Source organism: Callospermophilus lateralis, chromosome 13 (genome assembly GCF_048772815.1).
Source record: "Callospermophilus lateralis isolate mCalLat2 chromosome 13, mCalLat2.hap1, whole genome shotgun sequence".
NCBI classification, from domain to species: domain Eukaryota; kingdom Metazoa; phylum Chordata; class Mammalia; order Rodentia; family Sciuridae; genus Callospermophilus; species Callospermophilus lateralis.
The window spans coordinates 16809274-16831426 of NC_135317.1; the positions used below are offsets into that span (position 1 = coordinate 16809274).

General features: G+C 37.0%; 1 pseudogene; it reads right to left on the reverse strand.

The window, feature by feature from the left end:
* Window positions 1-21687, reverse strand: part of LOC143379569 (elongation factor 1-alpha 1-like) — a 72688-nt pseudogene extending 51001 nt beyond the window's left edge.
* Window positions 21688-22153: the final 466 nt, after the last annotated feature.

Genomic DNA, 22153 nt, shown 5'->3' on the forward strand with positions numbered 1-22153 from the left:
GATATGAATTTTCCCTATTAGTAGAATCAGAGTTTCATAAAATACTCAGCCATCACATTTCCCACATCAATGCCTGTTGATTGTATGTCCTAACTAGCTCCAGAATATATCTGCTTCTCTCTGTCCCTACTGTCACTGCCAGTGGACCTCTGCATTCAGTTTTCCTCTCATCATTCAGCTGGTCACTGTGCTGCCAAGGTAACCTTGGCACATCTGTTCATCTTAGCACTTTCTTGTAACACTCTGATGGCTCTGAGTTTTCTTTGGAAAGAAAATGCAAAGTTCTCTCCCTACTCTTCACCTGCTGATGATCTGTGCCTCCACTTCTCTTCACCACAGGATTATCTCACCCTGGATGACCTGCTAACATCCTCACCACTTTTCCTTTGCAGTCTCTCTAGCAGCCACTCTCTAGAAGTTGGAGTCTCCCATACGTCATGTGTTCTATCTCATCTTGAGAATTTGGATCTCTTTATATTTTCCATTTTTGGTGTGCGTGTGTCCATGCCTATTACTCTTTTCTTCAAATATTCAGTTAACATATAATAAACCACAATATTTAACTCCTTAGGGAGTACTTTTAACTGCTCTGAAAAGGTAAAACCTTCAGTTTCTCTGTGCTTGAACCCGTCGCACCTGTCATTCTATTTGGCTTCTCTCTTTTCCTTCTGACCAGCGGTCCCATCCAGGTGACAAAGATGTCTAATGTGAGACAGCACAGAGCATCACAGAATATCAACAGATTAGACAAATGACAGTTTAGAAAGACACGTTTGCAGAATATAACAGAAAACTGATCACCTACAATACATCTAGGTAAATATGGACACGAACTCAAGATGGGAAGATCCAATCTGACAAAAATTCCTATTTTTTAAGTCAGGAGTTATGTTTTGTGAGTGACTATGAATTGCTAACGTATTTTTAGAACACAACTAGAACTTACTATCAGAATAAAAATGCATGTGCTTTTTGATTTGCCAATTCTGATTTTAGGAATCCTTTGTGAACATTAACTTGTGCACAGAGAGCTACATACAAAGATGCTCACTGTGTCCTAATCATAAAAGATCTCACAACAAAAGTCCATGTGCAAATGTACAGTTGAATGAATTACAAAAAGTACATAGTGTGAAAAACTCTACAGCTCATCAGAAAAAGGCAAACGCTTTGTAGGTCTTAAAACAGAAAGTTCTTCAAGATGATTTTCAATTGATAAAAGCAAATTGCATAGCAATATATTAAGATGTTCACCTTGGAAAACGTGTGACTGCATGTACACGTGTTACAAATAAAAAATAATGTCATTATATAGTAAATTTATTTTAAATTTTCTTCTATGTACAAATAGAAGTTTTGCTACATTAGCGTCATCTTCTTTAAAATCCCCTTTATGTTACTGTAGTATCATGGTTATAAATTTACAGAGATAATTTACTGATGTAACAAGAGAGCAAATCCAGAAGCAGTAGGTGCAGACGTGGAGTCAATGCATGTGGGGAGTGGCCAATGGTGGTGTGACATTTGGTTATTCACATGGAAAAAAGTCACCGCATTCCTATGTCAATTCCATGTTGTTTTATGGCTTAAATGTATTAAGTATAAGCACAAAATTATAAAACCAATATGTAAAATCAGGAGATTTCATTACATTAAGAATTTCTGCCTATTAAAAGGATATAAGAAGCTCAGCAGGACAAAATACTCCTTGGGATATTTGTGTCATATAATGCTCCCCATGTTTAGTGTCCAGGAACTTCAAAAACTCCAGTAAGAATCAAAACCCAGGGCTGGCATGTGGCTCAGTGGTATCGCACCTGCCTAGCATGTGTGAGGCTCTGGGCTCCATCCTCAGTACCATATAAAAAAAATAAATAAATTTATTTTAAAAAGCCAAAAATACGTCTGGAAGAAAAATTAAAACCTCAATGAGATATTATTCTACACAAATCAATTTTAAGACAAGTAGATGTCCTTTATATCATGTACTGACCCTGATGCCAAGCAGGGGGTATGCTCATGCATTGGAGTCATGTAAACTAAACATAGTACCATAGAAAATGGTTCTGATTCTAGTGAAGTGGTGCATCCACATATGATTGGGTCAACAGTTCCACTCCTCACAATTTATCATTGGTGAACTCTTGTGTTCTAGCACCATATGCACTGGCAAAAAATAAAGCATGATTTATAATAGAAAAATTCCTGTAAACAAAGTAAAGGTTTGCTGAAGTAGAACATATACTATTATTAAAATGATACCAGGGGATTATAGCAATGATAATGCGTGAAATATATATAAATCTTGTTATTTATGTCTAAAACTTACTAAAATCCAAGATGATTCCATTTTGATAAAGAATACAAGCATGTAATGCATAAAAATATATTTTTAAGGATAAAATATAAGTGGCCATAAAGAGAATAAAGGGAATAATTAAGTCAAAATCTAGGAATCTGGTTCCCTGTGGAGAGAGTGGGAGAAAAAAGACAAATGGGCAAGATAGACATGGAGCTTTCAGGCTGGTCCTCACACATGCCAGTCATCTTACCAGAATTCTTTAAACAGTGTATATTTAACCTTTCTTTTTCTGTTTTTTCTTTCTTTCTCTATAGATTATTTATGTAGATAAATCTCATTTCACAAATACATAGATTAATAGTGTTGACATAAAACTCACTGGATTTTAAAATTCCCTTCTGGAATGTAATAACCATGAAATATGCATAATTTAAAGTTAAACTCTTGGTAGAAGAATTATGAGTTAAGATATTCCATGCATACACTCAGAGCTTACATCATATTCATGTTTCATTCACGAAATGTTGGTTGATTACTTACTACAGGCTGGCCACCAAGTGGAAAAAAAGCAGAGAAGATAGTGACACAGATCACTTTTGGGCTTCTATACAATGCTAGACTAACAAGGAAGTCCTGTTTTATAGGTGTTGACAGAAATAAGTTCTTCAGATTTCCAAAATATCATGCAATTAAGAATGTATGTAAGCCAGGTGTTGTAATTACCTCTGTAAATCCAGCAACTTTGAGGCTGAGGCAGAAGGATCACAAGTTTGAGCCCAATTTGGACAACCTAGAAGAGACCGTTTCTCAAAATAAAAAATAAGAAGAGTACTGGAAAAAGGGGGGGAGGGTACAAGAATAAATATATCTAAAGTAAAAAAAATGTGTATTTCCCCAACAAAATTATCCCTTTTCCTTTAAAGCCTTTACTTTGAGACATCAAAGTTATCGTTTAAAAACAATCTGTTTCTGTGTTACAGTATTGGAGTGAATTATTACAGCACATCATGATCAATCAATAAATATTTAAATATCTTCAAGTATACTTAAGAATACAGTATTCTATAATGCTTTGCTCCTCTAGTACTACTAACAGTACATCTTTGAACAATTATTTTACTGAAATTTTGAGTTTCTGTCGTCTGGTTTTCTTCTTTCCCAAATGTGCATGTGTGTGCACGTGTGTGTGTGTGTGTGTGTGTGTGTGTGTCCATTCACATATCTGTCAAGTTAGTAAGTGTATTCATTCTGTTTTTCATTTTTTAACTCTTCAGAAGTAGTAATCTCCCATTTGTGACATTATCAATCCTCCCCAAGCTCCCAATTATGATGTCACTATTCGGAGAAGCAATTAGTGAAGCAGCAATGATTTTTCTGAGCCCACTTTTCTATATTCTAGCAAATGTTTCTGGTAATAAACAATAGGAAAATAATAAAAATGCAAAACTGAATATTTGCAATGTCTCCTCAGAATAATTTCCTATTCCATAGGATTCCTCTTCCAAATTTCTTTAGCTTTTGCGCTGTGTCGCTGTTTGAATGAAAGCCAGGATACAGAAGAATGAGCACAGTGAAGTTGAATTCAAAGTGTGCTTGTCTCACTGAAACTCAGCACTGGGTACAAACTAAATATGTGAGAGTCCTTAAGGTGGCAGATTTAGTTGATTAAACATTAGAAATTTAATTTTGGAGAGTTAAACTAATAACTTTGAGAAAGGTTGCCATTTTAAGATTCATACCCATAAATACACATCCATTAGCATACAATTCATAAATGGGTTTCCTGCTAGGTATGAAACCCTTGGCACAATTTCTGGGTGGCCATGGTTAGGCATTGGAGGTATGTGAATTTTAAATATGTCCAATTGTGCATGAACTCTGGAAAGATGGGAATAATATAAATAGAAACTGAGATTTACCTATTTAAGAATTTCTAAATATAAGGATTTTTTTTCCTGTTTTGTTTTGGTTGTGGGGCTGGAAATCGAACCCAGGTCCTCACACATGCAAGACAAATGTCTCTATCACTGAGCAAGATCCCCAGCCCCCAAAGATGCAAAGGTCAAGTTTCGAAGGGATTGGTTTCCATTATCATTAATTGATACCTCTATAGATCTTTGCTAAATTAAGGAACAGCAGACAGATCTGGGAGAAAATGACATCTTGATTCCTCATACATTATAAATCAAATCATTTACAAACTCTAGATGGCACTTTTAGAGAAGTTTCCAAATTTCCCAAATTCGTGATGACTAAGAATATTACCATCAATGTTTCTTCAATTACAAATGAGTATTTCTTCCAATGGAAGTGACATGCTTTTTTAAGTACATTTTTGTTGTTGTTAGAGATCGGGACAGATATGACACAAAATTTTCAGGCAAAAATGTGAGCTAGTTCTTGGGGAGGAAATAGCTGATTCATCATTTTGTTAAACAACTTCTATTGCAAATTTAGTGGAACTCCAAAAACCATTCTCGAAAACAATGCTAAGGAACGTGGCCACTCTGCACCCTCATTCTGCATTTGAAGAAGCAGACAGTGGCAGAAAACAGTGTGCTTAAGAATTACGGTAAAGTATCTGTCCATGTTGACAACCGTATCGATCACATTTATGATCAGAAATTCAGATGATGTCTTCTAGAAGTAAGGGAGTTCACAGTGGAATGGAAGGTCCTTATTTTGATTTTCCCTCACATTTATCATCTGAGAGTCTCCTCCCTCAAGGAGACTCAAACTGTCACGTCCTGAGTGCCAAGGGTGAGAAGCCTTGTGGCCCACCCATCGCAGGGCTCCCTGGGTTGTTTTGAGGTCTTCAGCCTCTCCTGTGTTCCCACTACTGGAGGGGAGAGAAGTGGGTAGAGAAGAGCTAAGGAGGAAAGTGCACCCCTCCTCTTTGGTCCCTGTCTAACCTGAGGATAAATATTAACCACCGCAGAGCTTAGGTCTGCTGTCTGGTTTTATGAAATCTTTATGGTGTTTGGTTTTGCACTTGAGTCCTTAACCTAGTTGAGTTGGTTTGGGTATATGATGAGAGACAGGGCCTTGTCTTATCCTTCTGCATGTGCACACCCAGTTTTCCCCAGCACCATTGACCAGTGAGAGAGCACCCTTGCCCATGTATGTGTTTTTGGCACCTTCATCAAGAATCATTCAGCTGTGTGCGAGTTTGTTCCTGGGTCTTCCTCATAAAGTAAAGCTAAATGCTTGAGAGGATGAATCACCTCATTGTCCTGAGTTGATCATCACACAATGCATAAATGTATCAAAATATCACACTCAACCTTATAAAGAGACACAATTATTACTTGTCAATAAAAAAACCAGATTTTGAAGACTGATATTTTCCTACAAACTTGAAGAAAATGGAATAGAATGATATTAGAGACAAGTTAAATTTCAAACTAGATAAAGGCTAGGTCTTGACACCCTTGGGGCTCAGCCACATGCTAGTTCCGGTAATGACAGAGCGGTTCTCCTTTTATGTGAAGGCAGTATCACCACTCGCCTAATTTCATGTGCACCATGAAAAGACCTTCACTCTTCCTTAAACAGGGCTGGGGAGTAATTGAACCTCAGCCACTCTCCAGACTAGCTTCATAGTGCAATCCCAGAGCTGCCTGCCCTGACCATGTGACCCTGCTGGGCAGCCCATCAGAACCCAATGAACTACTGTTCACTACTGCTCAGAGTTCAGGCTCATGTAGGATCTGTTATACTTTTCTAACTTGGTGCAACCCATTTTTGTAAATTTATATTCATTATAAGTTAGGATGCTTACTTTTCCTGGTTTTGATTGGTTAAGTTGAGAACAATTGTTAAAAAGAATACAGTGTCAGAGCAACAATTGGTCCAAAGTGATATTTGAAAGCGACTTTTGCACTTGCAAAATAACAGACCATGCAGCCTCTACCATAGTCATTATGTTTTAACAATTTTGAAGCCAAATTTCGATCAGCCTCCTAATTTCTCCAAGTAAATCAGTTTTAGTCTGAAGAACAGTTTTTATAAGCAGAGTCCCAGAAGAAGAGCTCATACCTGCACAATGTCAAGGGCATTAACTCATGAGAGAAGTGAGGCTCAGAGTCTACATTATGTGCCAAAAGCCAGTAGAGTAGGGAGCTGGGATTCAAAATCAGTTCACTGTCACTCCAGAGCACACTGCCTTATAAATTCCTCACTAAACATAGCCTTCCCTTAGCACGTCAACTGTGTGCAGCAATATTCTATACGTGCCATGGTCAAATAGAACCATGGGTTTTTCATGTCTCCAAATAAGTCTGTTTAACCCATCCAAATTCAATTCAGTCCTCATTTAATAATGTCCTATTGGTTCTGGGTACTAAGTGCTAGCTGTATAAAAATGACCAGAGAAAAATAAGAAGTTTGGAAAGAAAGCAGAAGGGATGTTCTTTCTGTCCCTGGCTCAGATGTCGTATTTCCTGCATGTGGCAGTTTTCCTGTTACCTGGGGTCGCACTTTGAAAATCCAGTAAAGCAGAAGTAATGGCCATGTAACTTGTGAATTCCAGTGAGACAGCATTGGCATGACACACAGATCTTCACTATCTGTATGTCAATTCAGGATTCCTGAAGTTCTCACTATGAAAGGCACAACTTCCAACCTGAAACCATGGAACTTCTAATTAGTAAGAAAATGGCTTTCAGGAGAAAATAATAAACACATATACACTACTACATTTTTACTGAGAAATTCTTCCTCTTCCCATGTGAGAAAATGGGAATTTTCTTGAACTAACGTAGAACATGATGTATGTGTCTGAGAAGTCACTTTAAATTGTAGGATTTGGTGATGAAAATGTTTACACTGATTATAGTCTGTGGAAAGCCATAAATACAAATTAATTTAACCCAGAATTTAATGATTTAGGATGGTAGGAAATGAGGGGGAGGAAACAACCAAACAATAAGAGAGGTAAATAGGTAGCCTACGTCCTGGGAACAAATCTTTACTCCTCACACTTCAGACAGAGCCCTAATATCCAGAATATACAAAGAACTAAAAAAATTAGAAAATAAGATAACAAATAACCCAATCAACAAATGGGCCAAAGACCTGAACAGACATTTCTCAGAGGAGGACATACAATCAATCAACAAGTACATGAAAAAATGCTCACCATCTCTAGCAGTCAGAGAAATGCAAATCAAAACCACCCTAAGATACCATCTCACTCCAGTAAGATTGGCAGCCATTAGGAAGTCAAACAACAACAAGTGCTGGCGAGGATGTGGGGAAAAGAGTTCACTTGTACATTGCTGGTGGGACTGCAAATTGGTGCGGCCAATTTGGAAAGCAGTATGGAGATTTCTTGGAAAGCTCGGAATGGAACCACCATTTGACCCAGCTATTCCCCTACTGGGTCTATTCCCTAAAGACCTAAAAAAAGCACACTATAGGGACACTGCTACATCCATGTTCATAGCAGCACAATTCACAATAGCAAGACTGTGGAACCAACCTAGATGCCCTTCAATAGACGAATGGATAAAAAAAATGTGGCATTTATACACAATGGAGTATTACTCTGCATTAAAAAATGACAAAATCATAGAATTTGCAGGGAAATGGATGGCATTAGAGCAGATTATGCTAAGTGAAGCTAGCCAATCCCTTAAAAACAAATGCCAAATGTCTTCTTTGATATAAGGAGAGTAACTAAGAACAGAGTAGGGACGAAGATCATGAGAAGAAGATTAACATTAAACAGGGATGAGAGGTGGGAGGGAAAGGGGGAGAGAAGGGAAATAGAATGGAAATGGAAGGAGACCCTCAGGGGTATACAAAATTACATACAAGAGGAAGTGAGGGGAAAGGGGGAAAAATATAAGGGGGAGAAATGAATTACAGTAGAGGGGGTAGAGAGAGAAGAGGGGAGGGGGGAAGGGGGATAGTAGAGGATAGGAAAGGCAGCAGAATACAACAGACACTAGTATGGCAATATGTAAATCAATGGATGTGCAACTGATGTGATTCTGCAATCTGTATACGGGGTAAACATGGGAGTTCATATCCCACTTGAATCAAAGTGTGAAATATGAAAAAAAAAGAAATGCACACTCTGATCTTCATCTTCCTCCTGGTAATCTCGGCTTCTCTAAATATCCTCTTGGAGAAAGAGATTGAATCTTTCTAAAGGCACATTTTAAACTTGTTATTATGCTTTTTCTTATTTCTTTAATTTTTTTCTCACTGTATTACATATGTTTTCATTTATGTTGTGAAGTGAGGGTGAGAGAGAGAGAGAGAGAGAGAGAGAGAGAGAGAAAGAGAGAGAGAGAGAGATCGAGCACCCACATGCACATACATAGTAGGGAAGGATTTCTTCAATCCCTTTGGAGTGCCCCCACACAGCACTGGCTCAGTTTTGCATGCAGCAGAAGCACAGCTTCCTTCTGTCACCCTACACCTCCTCCTCCACCTGTGATCTTATACATGGTGCCACTCACTAACCACCCTTCCCCTGAAGACAGGAGCCACACTAAACCCTGCTTTTCCATCCTTGCTCCTCCAAACAGTTTCTCAGGCCAGGAGGTGAGCCTGGCACCCGGCTACTCTCCATTATAACAATACCCTCAATATCAACTACTTTGATCCCCACTGATAATTGTGCTGTGCAACTGGCACTTCAGTTGCCAACCTACCACATTGTCATCCCATAGCCTGTGTCTCGTCTACTGTGATGAAGGAGTTCCCTGTGGTTATCTGGGTCTCTTGGTTTTATAAACACATGAAACAAGAGCAAGGGAAGAAAGTTGAGTGATGAACCTCCTGGGAGTTAGGAAGTTCACTATTTTGGACAAGGTGATGCCATTTTTATGCACACAGAACAAACAGGGCATGCTTCTGCCTTAAGTTTCAGAAAGCAGAGACAATGGCTTTCCTGGGTAACACTGAATGATGGCAACATGAGGAAAGAGTCACCAGGAAAAAATTATGTGCTTATATGTACACATACATGTGTGTGTATGTCCTTAAAACAATTATTTTGTGCAAATACATGAATTGAATGCTCTATTTTTTAAAAATATGAACATATAAAACAAAAGATAACCTAGTGATAAGAGTAAAAGCAATGAGTTATTTCAGGACAAGTTTGAGACATTTTTGTTTAGATCTGAATTTATAAAAGTAGACCATCCTTTGAGATCCCCTGGAGTCTCTTTATGTTGAGATGAATAACGGGGCCGTCTCTAGGTGTACATGTTATATTTTGCTTGCTTGCTCAGTATTGGTGTTTTATTTAGTTATTTTGTTTTAACCTTATATCTGGTTAAGAATTTGCAATCTGGAATTTTCATCCATATGTTTTTGCTTATGCTAATTTGGGAGTTGAAAATATTCTAAAATAAAAAGTAACTGTGAGGAATTTTTCAATTTAAACATTTCAATGTGTGTTTAATTGATTCTTTTTTTAGTTAACCTTTTTTCTTTTTAAGTTTTTTATTTGTTTTAATTAGTTATATATGACAGTAGAAGGCATTTTTGCACTTTGATCTATCATACATAGATGGGATATAATTTCTCATTTTTCTGAGTGTACATATTGCAGAATCATATTGGTCTTGCAGTCACATATATTTACATACAGTAATAATGTCTGTTTCCTTGTACTATCTTTCCTATCCTAACATCCTCCCCCCTTCACTTCCCTCTACCTAAGCTAGGGTAAAATATTCTTCCGTAGTGCCCCCGCCTTATTGTGAATTAGCATCCACATATTAGAGAAAGCATTCAACCTTTGGTTTTGTGGTATCGGCTTATTTCATTTAGCACTATATTCTCCAACTCCAACCATTTACTGGCAAATTCCATAATTTTACTCTTCTTTAAAGCTGAGGGACACCTAGGTTGGTTCCATAGTTCAGCCATTGTGAATTGTGCTGCTATAAACATTGATGTGGCTGTGTCCCTGTGGTATGCTGTTTTTAAATCCTTTGGGTATAAACCAAGGAGTGGGATAGTTGGGTCAAATGGTAGTTCCATTCCCCAAGGAATCTCCATACTGCTTTCCATAGTGGTTGCACCAATTTACAGTCCCACCAGCAATGTATGAGTGTACCTTTTTCCCCACATCCTCGCCAACATTTCTTGTTGCCTGTATTTTTAATGACAGGAGTGAGATGAAATTTTAAGGTAGTTTTGATTTGCTTTTCTCTAATTGCTAGAGATGTTGAACACTTTTTCATATATTTGTTGATCAATTGTATTTCTTCTTCTGTTAAGTGTCTGTTCAGTTCCTTAGCCCATTTATTAATAGGGATATTTGGGGTTTTTTGGTGTTAAGTATTTTGAGTTCTTTATATATCCTAGAGATTAATGCTTTATCAAAGCTCATGTGGTAAATATTTTCCCCCAATCTGTAGGCTGTCTCCTCACTGTATTGTTTCTTTTGCTGAGAAAAAGCTTTTTTAATTTGAATCCATCCCATTTATTAATTCTTGATTTTACTTCTTGAGCTTTAGGAGACTTATTTTAAAGAAGTCAGATCTTAGGCCGATGTGGTAAAGATTTGGGCCTAGGTTTCTTCTATTAGGTGCAGGGTCAGTAAACAAAGTATAAATATAGTCATATTAATGATTTTTTGTAAATGAAATAATTGATTTACAAATAGAAATATCTGTAGTAACTTTTAGTACTAAATTGTTTTTCATTATAAAATATCTTAAAATTCATATTTTCACAACTAGCTTATTATAAATTTAATAATATTTCTAAGATCATATGTATTTTATGTATATATGAGCAATATGATTTTGAATATTTGCTTAAAATTAATTTCGTCAATATACCACAGTTAATTTCAGTACTATTGTTAGCAATGCAGGTGTTTTAACAACTTTTTACAATTAGAATGTTTATTTTTGTTTTGTTTAAATTTAATATAAAATTTAATACTTTGTTCCTACAATTTTTTAAGTTTTCCTTTCATGACATAGAAATTTTATGTAGTTAATTTTAAGTTTTATGACTGATGTTTTGGTATTTTTAAACAAATATGAATTTTTTATTTGTTCTTTTCAGTTACACAGAAAAGTAGAGTCTATTTTGACATATTTATACAAACATGGAGTATTTCTTATTCTAATCATTTTTAAAAAAAACTATTGTAATTTTATTAGTTTTCTAGAACTGCCACAATAAAATACCACAGATTGGGTGACTTTAACATCACATTTCATATTCCAGCCCATGACAGTAACTGAAAGTTAAGTGTTTTTGTCTTAGAAAAAATATTTATTAGCAGTATTATCTGCTAGATTTCTTCTACAGTCATCTTATGAAATATTAACAATCCTAGATAGGATTTGTCAATTATTTTAATAAGTGAAACTACTTTTTGTTTTTACTTTTTATTAAGTAGATTTTCAAGCATCTCAAAATGTATAAAGATTAGTAAATATAATGAATGCTAATATACCTTCTACCCACTTCAGTAATTGCTGCCTCATGACTACTTTTCACTTACATCCCACCCTTACCCCATTTCTCAAAAATGAATTTTGAAATCTCAGACAGCATGTAATTTCATCCATAAATATTTCAGTAAGCCTCTCCACAAGATAGGGATTTTAAATGATAAATAAAATACCAATTTCACAGTATAATTTTAATCTGTTTAATATAAGCAAATATCTATCTACTCAATGTTTAAACATCTCTGATTATATTATATTATTTTAATAGTATATTATATTATTTTAATAGTATAAACAGCTCTGATCATATTATATTATTTTAAAAGTATACTATATTATTTTAATAGTATATCTATCTATCTATATTTTTTCATATATTGCAGTGTTTGGAATGTCTTATTAAGCAATATATACCGTTTTAGAAAAAAATGAATTCTATCAATAATATGGGGACAAAGTGCTTACTAAGTACTCAGCAGACAGTCTTCTGAGGATTTCTGAATTTGTGTGCTTTCCTCACAGTACCCCTCCTCCATTCACTGTTTCTTCTGGAAAGCCCCATACTTCACAGACTTCCTCTGCGGTCTAGTCTCCCACTGCGGGTTACCCTTGTGTTATTCATATTTGCACATTATTGTTTTGGGTACCAGCAGTTACCATCCTGTCTCTCTGGCCTTTGTTTTTTTGTACTTGACCCACCTGTTTATATTTTAAGGTCTTTTAATTTTCATGAAATCTTAGTAATTCCTTTTTGTGGATCTGATATATGTGCTACAGTCCTGTCCAGCCTGCTCTAATATTTCCTAGAACATGGCATCCTCTACCTGTTGATTTTCGGGGTGTACCTTGCAACAGTGTTTGGTTATTCTTGATTATGTGGCTATTGTTCTTCAAAAGTAATTGAGGGACTTGGGCAATTCAGGAAGGTGCCATGTGCATTTTTGATGCTTCTGTTCCAACCTGATTTCAGTGAGAATGAGAGCAAGTCTGAGTGCATTTTTTCCCTCTAACTGCTTGTTAGTAGCCAGACCCTGATCCTTCCCCCTGGGAGTTACCAGGACTTCCTTGGCTTTCTGCCTCAAGCTCAGACACTCACCACCCCCATTCCTGCCTGCGGTGAGAAATATCCCCTACTACCTGCCCGAGGTGTAGGGTACAGGCCATGTGGATATTAGGTCGCTGGTGTAGCCCTCTGCTGCCCAGCTTATTGCCTGCCCCTGGCCTCTATGCCTCCCCTGACCCTGCTCTCCCTGGCTCTCCACTTCTGCTTGCACCTCAAACACTCTCGCCAGCACCCCATGTGTCCTGCAGGGCATTCCTAAAGGAAATTGGGTTGTATTTCATTTCTTTAGTTAATCTCTTTTGATCTCAACTGCCTAGGGACATCTCAACATTTCTGGTTCCTGAGGCTTCTCACTTTCTAGCTACTTTGGGAGTGTGAGAGGGGTGTGTGTCTGTGTGTGTGTGTGTGTGTGTGTATACGCTCATACATGCTTACCAGCTCACTTTACACACTGCATCTGAACCTAGGCATTTACAAAACTCAATTTGGATATTTACACAGAGACAATAACTTGAAAATGTCCCATCAAGATTGCCTTCCCATTTTATGTGGTCCTAGGAGAGATCAGGTTTGTGTTTGTCTGAGTTGGTGGCAGTCTGACCAACAGGTTTATCACAATCAAAAGGTTTGCATAGATCTGAGGGAATAGTTAACAAATCCCTTAATATTACTTGACAATATTTTTTATCATGTAAATCATTTTTTCCAAACAAAATCACATATAGAGTCCCAACACCTGGGACCAGAATGTAAAAAAGTCTGGTTGAAGCCAGAGAAAGAGGTTGAGCCCCTGCCAACCTGGGCTTCTTGTTTATAACCTGTGAGACCCTGAAGCACCCAGGAGGAATCCTCAGGCTCCTGAGGGAACACTTTGAAATCCTTTGCCTTAGACTCTCCAAGGATATTGCAGTGGAGTAACTTTTTAAAAAATATGCACATGTTAAAAATGAACCATAAATATTGTGGGGTCTAGGATTCTACAGAATATTGTAAAAATACAAAAATTTGTGTTTGCTTTTATTTTCTATGAAGTGTAGACTTCTATAGAGAGTAACAGGTTGTTTTCTTTTTTAAAAAAAATTTTTAATTTGAACTTCTTTACAGGGTATTGTTGCCTTTTCTAATAAGAACCCCTAGAGACAACACTGGCCACAGTAACATATTGAGTGATAGATAAAAATAGTAGTTCTGTATTCTTGTCATAATTTAGGAATAATTTTAGCAGTCCAATATAGGAGAAAGGTTTGCAGGCATTTTAAACCTTTCTGGTAAAGATGAGTAAATATCTAGAGATAAAGAATTTGAATTTACACTAAACTAATATCACTTAATAGTAATGAGTTTGAAATTTGGATGCGACTTATGAAGCTGAAAACTGACATTCATCACAATATTGATAAAAATAAATTCCTCTGGTAGCATTAAATATGTTTTAGGCAAAATATAATTGAGATATTAAGTCAACCAGCAGTGTACACATACTTGTTACTATCATCATTAAAGGCTAAATAAAGAACAAAGTTAGCCAGGCACAGCAGCGTGTGCTGGTAGCTCCAGCTACTAGGGAGACTGAAGATAGAGTATAACTTGAGCCCAGGAATCTGAGGCCAGCCTGGGCAATATAACAAAACCACATGACTTAATAAAATAAAATTAAACAAAATAAAATATCATTTGGTGATATATTGGATACATATTTATTAGTTTATATAATATGTGATACACATGTAGCTATGAAAGAATAGTAAATAAAATCCCCTATTGTTTTATTTTTACTCTTTTGTTATTTTCATCCTGTCAGAAGAAATAATCTAATTCTGCCTTTGTTGCTTACTAATACTTAATTTTACTGAAAAGAACTTTAGTAAGTGTCATCTCAGCTCACAAATGTGACAGGCCATCATTACCTCAGTTTGTAGGAACCCAGGGAATCTTCCAACTACAAAACATCATTGGAATACTTATGTGCAGACAATGACTTAGTGTGGAGATCATAACACTTTTTCTGATAAAGGTCATACAGTAAATATTCCAGGCTTCAAAGTTGATATGGTCTCTGTGGCAGTCATTGAACTCTGCTACTTTAGCACTATTGGAACCATAGACAATAACTAAATCACATATACCATGTTACATTGCCGCAGTCCGGCTGCAGCAAAATAACCGGGGGGTGACGAGCAACTTGTGTACATTGATACAGCAGGAGTGGGAGCTGTTTATTGTAGGACAGGAGGGGTATATATACATTACACACAGCTTATCTTAATTAACATAAACTAGATACAGCAGTCAACCAATAAGGAATCTCCACACTTAGTGGCTCGCTGGCATTACTTCACAAACCACTCCCTCTGCAAAATGCCAGGCGCCATCTTGACTTGTTTACAGACCTTAACATTACATAGCAATAAAACTATTCAAAAACATGTGGTGGGATGGATTTGGCCTGTGAACTATATTTTGCTGGCTCTTGACATAGAGTATTTATTGAATTTTGCATATTTTTATTTGACAAAAGTTAATTGAGCATGGATAAAATGTCAAATTAAGTATTGTCTCTTAGGGAAATGGAAATACTTGAATAGTCCAAGCTTTAAGTTGACTTCATTTGATAAAAGACAAAGGATGTGTTAAAATCAGGTTGAAGTGTGGCGCTGGGTATCCAAAAAGGATAGGGTTTCTAACTACCATATTATGGTAAAATCTACTGGTCAAAGAAAGGTTAGGAGTCCAGCCTTCAGCCCTCTTCTTGGCCCTAAGGAGCAGGGGTCATAGGTTGTGCAAACAGTCCAACACTATTGTCCCTCTTGGCCCAGAAGACCCCTCTTGGAAGAAGAGGATGCTAGCCTAGATAATAAGTTCTCTAGTGATCTTCTTGAAGGCAGAGGACAATGGCTTTATCCAGTTGCTTTGGGTTCCAGGGTTTTATATGATGCCTGGAATAACATACTGGTAAATTGATCAGGTAATAAATATTCAGGAGGCATAATAACAGAATTTGATGGTTAAGAGGTTGTAAGCGAAGGAAGACAAGCACTTCAACTTCCCAGAGTAGGCAAACAGAAAATACCCTATGGGATGTAAGATGGCATGAATTACAGAGTAGAATTTTAAATTTTGTTAAATTTTCCCTAGTGCATGAGCTAAGCCAACTGTGTCGTGGTCTCTATAGGGATCCCAGTCATTGGTCTGGGCAGAGACTTATTCTCTGCTTCTGTCTCTCCCCTCCCCAGTCCAATTTTGTTCTGCAAAGAAAGCCTCTCATGCTGGCTGCTGCTGCCACCAGGCACAGTATGCAGAAGGACTCATAAGGAGACATATGAGCCACTACAGTGGAGCAAAGCATGGGACTTAAGGGCCAGCCCAGTCTGCACCACACTCACTGATTGGAAGGCAGTAGGCCACCTCTTCCTTGATTTAGCTGATAAATGCACAGCTTCTTCAAATATAGAGTTCTAATGAGTTTCTGACACCTTTGGGTCATTATTTTCTTCCAAGAGGACTGAGTGAGAAAATATAGCCATAGATTATTGAAACAGAGATTGTACTGGTGTCATCCTTGGCACAGGGTTTCTTGGGAAGAATCTATTCTATTCTGAATCCTGGATTTATTTCTGGAGAGCAATTTACAAGTTTCTATAATAACAAAAGAGCAATCTCTCTTGATTGGAAAAGTTGCAGTTGGTTGTGTGTGTATGTGTGTAGTAACTTTGGTACAGTAACACTGACCCCAATTCTGGTTAAAAGATCAAGATGGTAAGACAATGCTCCAGGACGCAAACAGTAGTGATGGGTTATGGACAAAGCATTATTTCTGAGTGACCCAGTAGCATGCTCCTGTGCTGGTTGGTGTACATGACCTGTTGGATGATGCATTGGTGAAGCCAGGAATGTGGTTTTCAATAAGAGGCCTTTATCCATCTGCCTGAGGATCAACTAATCCAGTATCTGATAGCCAGGTTAGAGTTGTTCTCAGAAGTCTCCTTTTATTTAACTCTCTAGTTCACAGTGTAGTTCATTCTGCTGGGTCATAACTGAGTATCTTTCAAAGTAGAACTAGGGATCATCCTTCAGTGTGAAAACAAATAAATGACACCTTTACATTAGAAATGACAAATTCAATTGCCTAAGACATATTGTTTGGGAAAAAAATAATCCAAATGACTCAGGTTATTTGCCTCTGAGTAAAATTGCTATAATACCAAACTACATAAAAATTAATTGCTAGTATTCGAATATATTGTTTATGATTTATGCATGTATTCAAATATACAAAATTCAGGCAGATTACAGAAGAAGCCATAAAGTAAAAGGCACACCAAACTCATAATAAATGGTTTTCCTTTGTCTTCCAGAAAAACAAGTCATTTGATTTGAATACACAAATTATAGCATAAATCCATGTATCTCTAAACACATATCTTGGGTGTGTAATTTTTATAATTGCATGTGATATTGAAAAAAATAATAAATAAAATATCTGCTTTTAAATATTTTTGTAATGTGGGTAAATTTTCAGCAAAATTGTATATATATATATATATTATATAATATATATTATATATATTATATAATATATATATATATAAAAAAATATATATATATATATTTATTTATTTACCCTTTTCTGAAAATGCATTATATCATACTGTAAAATATTTAGGGTAAGCCTATCCTTGTAACAACTCCTGAAGAGTGATCCAACTAGCTAAAAATAGCAGTTTTTATGGGAATAATAGTAATTATATTTTCCAAATGAGCCTATTCTAAATTCAAATTAAAACAAAACCTAATGCTGAAATGAGAACAATTTACAGAAAAAAAAATCCTGTTTTGCACATTCAGGGCCCAGCAACTAGTTCATTTCTCATTCAAAATATGTAAGTGATGTGGTGATATTTAAGTTTGTTTCCTCCTTTTACATCTTATGCTTTTATTATGAGGTAAATGTGTAATTACATAATGATGTACTAATTTGTGCTCTTCTCTGGAGCAAAGTGAAATCAAGCCAGTCTGATGTAGTAATAAAACAATTGAATTAGGGGTCGAGTTTACATAATTGATTCTGGGTTGCTTTCACAATAATGAACAAACACTGAGAAGTCAAGATGTCTGAGTTCATGAATAGATAAGGCAGAGAAATTTACCTATTGAGAAAAACCTGATGATTTTTGGCCCAACAGGGGTATTTGAGAGCAGTGTTTGAATTCTTAGTATGCAGGTTTGTCTTCAGCAGGGAATACTCAAGAGGTAGATGGTACTTTTGAGTGCTTTCTGCAGCAGGCTTGGGTGTCCCAAGGTGTGGTGGACAGTGGTTCTGTCACAGTGGTAGGGTGCTGACCACAGGCTCTGCAAGACAGTTGTTAGCTTTGCAAGACAGCTGGTGTTGTAAAGATGAGTGAGCGTGTTCCATGTGCACGTCCAGGTGGAGAAGGCTGTGCTCATGTGGACATCCTGCAGGTAGGGGCCGTTCCTACTTATAACCCAAAAGTATCCCCAAGGCCTCGGTCTCAGGTCTGACCTGAAACTGTAAAATCTGAATTGCTGGGGCAGTTTACACTAAGGGAGGTGATATTAAGTCACATGGCCACGGAGGAGACTGGTATACAGAAGACAGTGCAGAAGTCTCTGATGCTTACCATGCACTGAGCCTCCAATCCATCTCCTACCTCCTGCTTCTTTCCCCTTCTGGTACGGGGTGCATCAAAGAGATGCTCACGCTTGATGCCTGGTCCACTCAGGGACCAGTTGCACTGCTCAGTGCTTGACTTTCTCCTGATTTGTCTCCTCACCTACAAAACAGAGACTATAAGTGTTCCCTCCTGGTAAAAAGTCATCTAGAAAATGCAGACATAGCATTTGGCACCATATATAATGCAATGCCAATCAGCTCCATTGATGTACTGCAGTACTCTCACAGTTAGCCCACATATTGGGGCACCCTATTCAGAAGCAGCTGGGTATTGGGTGCCCAGGTTTGAAACTTTATTTAAATCTTTGAGGACCTGGACACGAATTGTCAGAGTGTTGAGCTCTCAGGAAAGATAATAAGGTGTGAAAATTGTTTAAAAAAAAAACAACATTTTTTTCTCCTGTATAAAATGTGGCATTTTAGTTCCAGTATCTTCTTAAAGACTTCATTTAATTAAAAGTATAGTTGATTACCAGAGGGATTTTTGTCCCACTAGTAACACAGAATATTATATGTAGCTACTTCATAAAGTAAGTACAAAAACATACATAATAAAAACATGATGGTTGTTATACATGGGCATGAATTATTTGAGATTTTAAAAGTCAGTATGTTAGCTATTCCATTAAAAAATCAAATGTTTTCTCAGCCATTTATTTTTAGTTTATATAGACTAAATTATGTTATTGCCCAAATTGGAATAGTGTGTAGACAGGTAGAATAGGAGTGAAACTGGGGATAAATCTCAATCCCCACTGTATAAAATCTTCTTTCTAATTAGAGCTTTAGAATATATACATATGTGTGTAAAATATTCTATGTATATATCTCTATAGATATAGAGAATTTTTTTCCAATTTTGATAAAAAATTCAAGAATTAGATAATTTTAAACTCTAATAGGGTTTTTGAAACTCAAGTAATGAAGTATGTGTGTATGTGCACAAAATCATGTGTTTAAAAATATTAAGCAAAACCACGTCACAGCGGTTGCATTTCTCAGTGAGAAGTAAGCAGGAGTGTCACTGATGGACCCTGCACCCTGTAGGATGTGGACAGGGAAGGCTGCTGATGTTCGGAGAGCCCCAACACACCTGGGGCACTACATGGCTGCTGCCCATGCAGACTTCTCTGCACACCACGCTGCACCCTTCAGCGCTTTGATTCCACATCTCTCTTGGAATGTAGCTCTGAACGTTCCCTTGGTTGCTTTGTGGTACCATTCTGGGGCTCTATCAACCTCTGCACCTGTCTACCTCTTGCAGTCTGTTACTAACTGGATTCGCTCCCCAGGTGTCTTCTGCAGGGATCCTGTGGTTTACAGAGAGTGCGGCATTTCATTTCATCCCAGGAACAGAGCAAGGAGGATCTGATTAGGTTAGGATTATACAAAATGAGTGAGTGATTTAGAATGAAGCAGTGGAAGGAGTATGAGCAAACTGAACAAGGGTTAGAAAGACTTTAGATGTTTGGAAAATAATTAAGCATCAAAAGCACAATAAGTATAATAATGGTTTAGCAGATACACATACCTTGACTAGAAACAAGAATATATTCTTCCTATGTGAAGATACTCTTCTAAGCTTTAAATGTTACATTTATTATTTTATTCAAACAGCAAATATACACCCCCAAAATACCCATGAAGTACTCTTTAGTACAGTTCCCTTAGTAGTGTATGCTGGGAACAATGGTCCCAAGGAAATTCAGCATTCAGGAAGCCTGTCAGAACATGAACAAGAAGCACAATTTCTCCTTATGATTCAAGCAAAAGAATATTTGATTCTTTTGGAAGCTTGGACTATTGGTGAAGTGTTTTGGAGAGAGACAGAGATATTCTCATGCATCGTTGGATTTCAAAGAAATAAGTGTAAGTCTTGTGAAACAAGCAAGAGACGGGGTGAAAAACTTCCCGTGACAAAAATAAGCTGCTTTGGGCAAGTCACTGTCCCTGAGAACATCAAATCTTGGTATGGCCTGTCAGCCATAAGAAACTGATGATAAAATGACTTAAGTGAACATTCAGGACGCATGCACATCTTGCAAAACGATTTCTACATCTACAGATTTGGGTTTCTTTGTTTTGTTTTTGCCAGATCTCAGTTCAGCTTTTGCTGTTCGTAAACGGCTTCCAGCAGCTGGTCAGAGATAAGCAAGGGCCACCTACCACTGCGTCCCGCTCTCCTGGTGCAGATTTTCCTGGGTGGGCAAACGGTGTTGCTGAGGTTTCAGAGGCTGCCCTGAGCACAACAGAGATTGGGGCCAATGCCAAGTTGGGCAGATGGGCCACGTTAATGTAACTGAAACAGAAAGCAGCTGTGAGCTCTAATAGAATAATTTCAGAGAAATTTCCTCTTAAAAGATGCATTGCCTGTAAGGCGCCCACCACTTGGTGCTTTTGGCATCGATTTTCAACCATTATCTGATAACGTTAGAGAAAAACCTAGTTAGGCACACCGGACAGCACCTGGGGTCACTACTTCAGTTTTGCCATTATTTGAACATATAGACCCCATGCGAATGCATTTCATAATATTTGTCAATCTACAACATCAAATTATTTCTTTCTATCAATTACCTACACATTACAGTATAATAAGAGTGAGTAGACTGAGGATTTGGAAATCATACTCAGAATTTGCCTCACATATCATGTGCGTGCTAAGGGGATTCTGTACTGTGACGAAGCACTAAAGCATCTTATTTAAAAGTTCCATGCTGTACAAAGTTCCATTTACTTAAATTAAAATGAGTAATTAAAGTAGATATTTTCCAACTACTGAATCCTACCTCATTTCACTTTTAGTGCTACAGTCAGAGGAGTCATCATTGAAATCACATTTGAAGTGAGCACATGACCGGTCATAGCACATATCCAAGTTGGTGCTTGGTGAGGATGCAGCTGCCCTGAGGCTGTGGAGCTTTGCTCTCTTCACACCATCACCAATCTGTCCAAGATGCTGGCTCAATGCAGCACTGTCCAGAGATGGTCTTTTGTGACCCTGAGAGCAGTACTCATGTTCAAAATCACAGGAGTGACTTGAAGGTGGTCTGCACACACATAGATCATCACAGACTCTGAGTTTTTCTTTATCCCAACAGGCAAAATCCTCAGAGGGGAGAAGGAGACCAGAGATGGTGGGAGTAAAAAGTCCTTTAATGTCTCTCTCCATCAGGAAGGAGAGCATCATGCTGTCCAGTCTGCACCAGTGAGATTGATTTTTTATAACCATGATGAAGAAATATAATTAGATGACAATATTGAGAGAATACACAAAGTTAATCAAATGTAAAACTGCTGCTCAAAACAGCTCTGGGTAGCTTTTATCCTAATAATGATGAAGCCTGCGGTTATGTTTTTTTCTTTATACACATTTTAATTTTATTGTGGAATAGAGACTTATTTGAAATAAATGAGTATATCATTTATATTTTTGTCTTTAAAAAGGAAAGCATCATCTAAAAATATTATCAAGTAAGAATATAGTAGAATGATTATTAGGTTAATCTTATTTTTAAAAAATAATATAGAATATTGACAAGCTCTAAGACATAGTCTTGAGTATGCTTTCTTTTACTTTGAAGTTGGCAAAAGCATGGGAAATATATATATATATATATATATATATATATATATATATATATATATATATATAT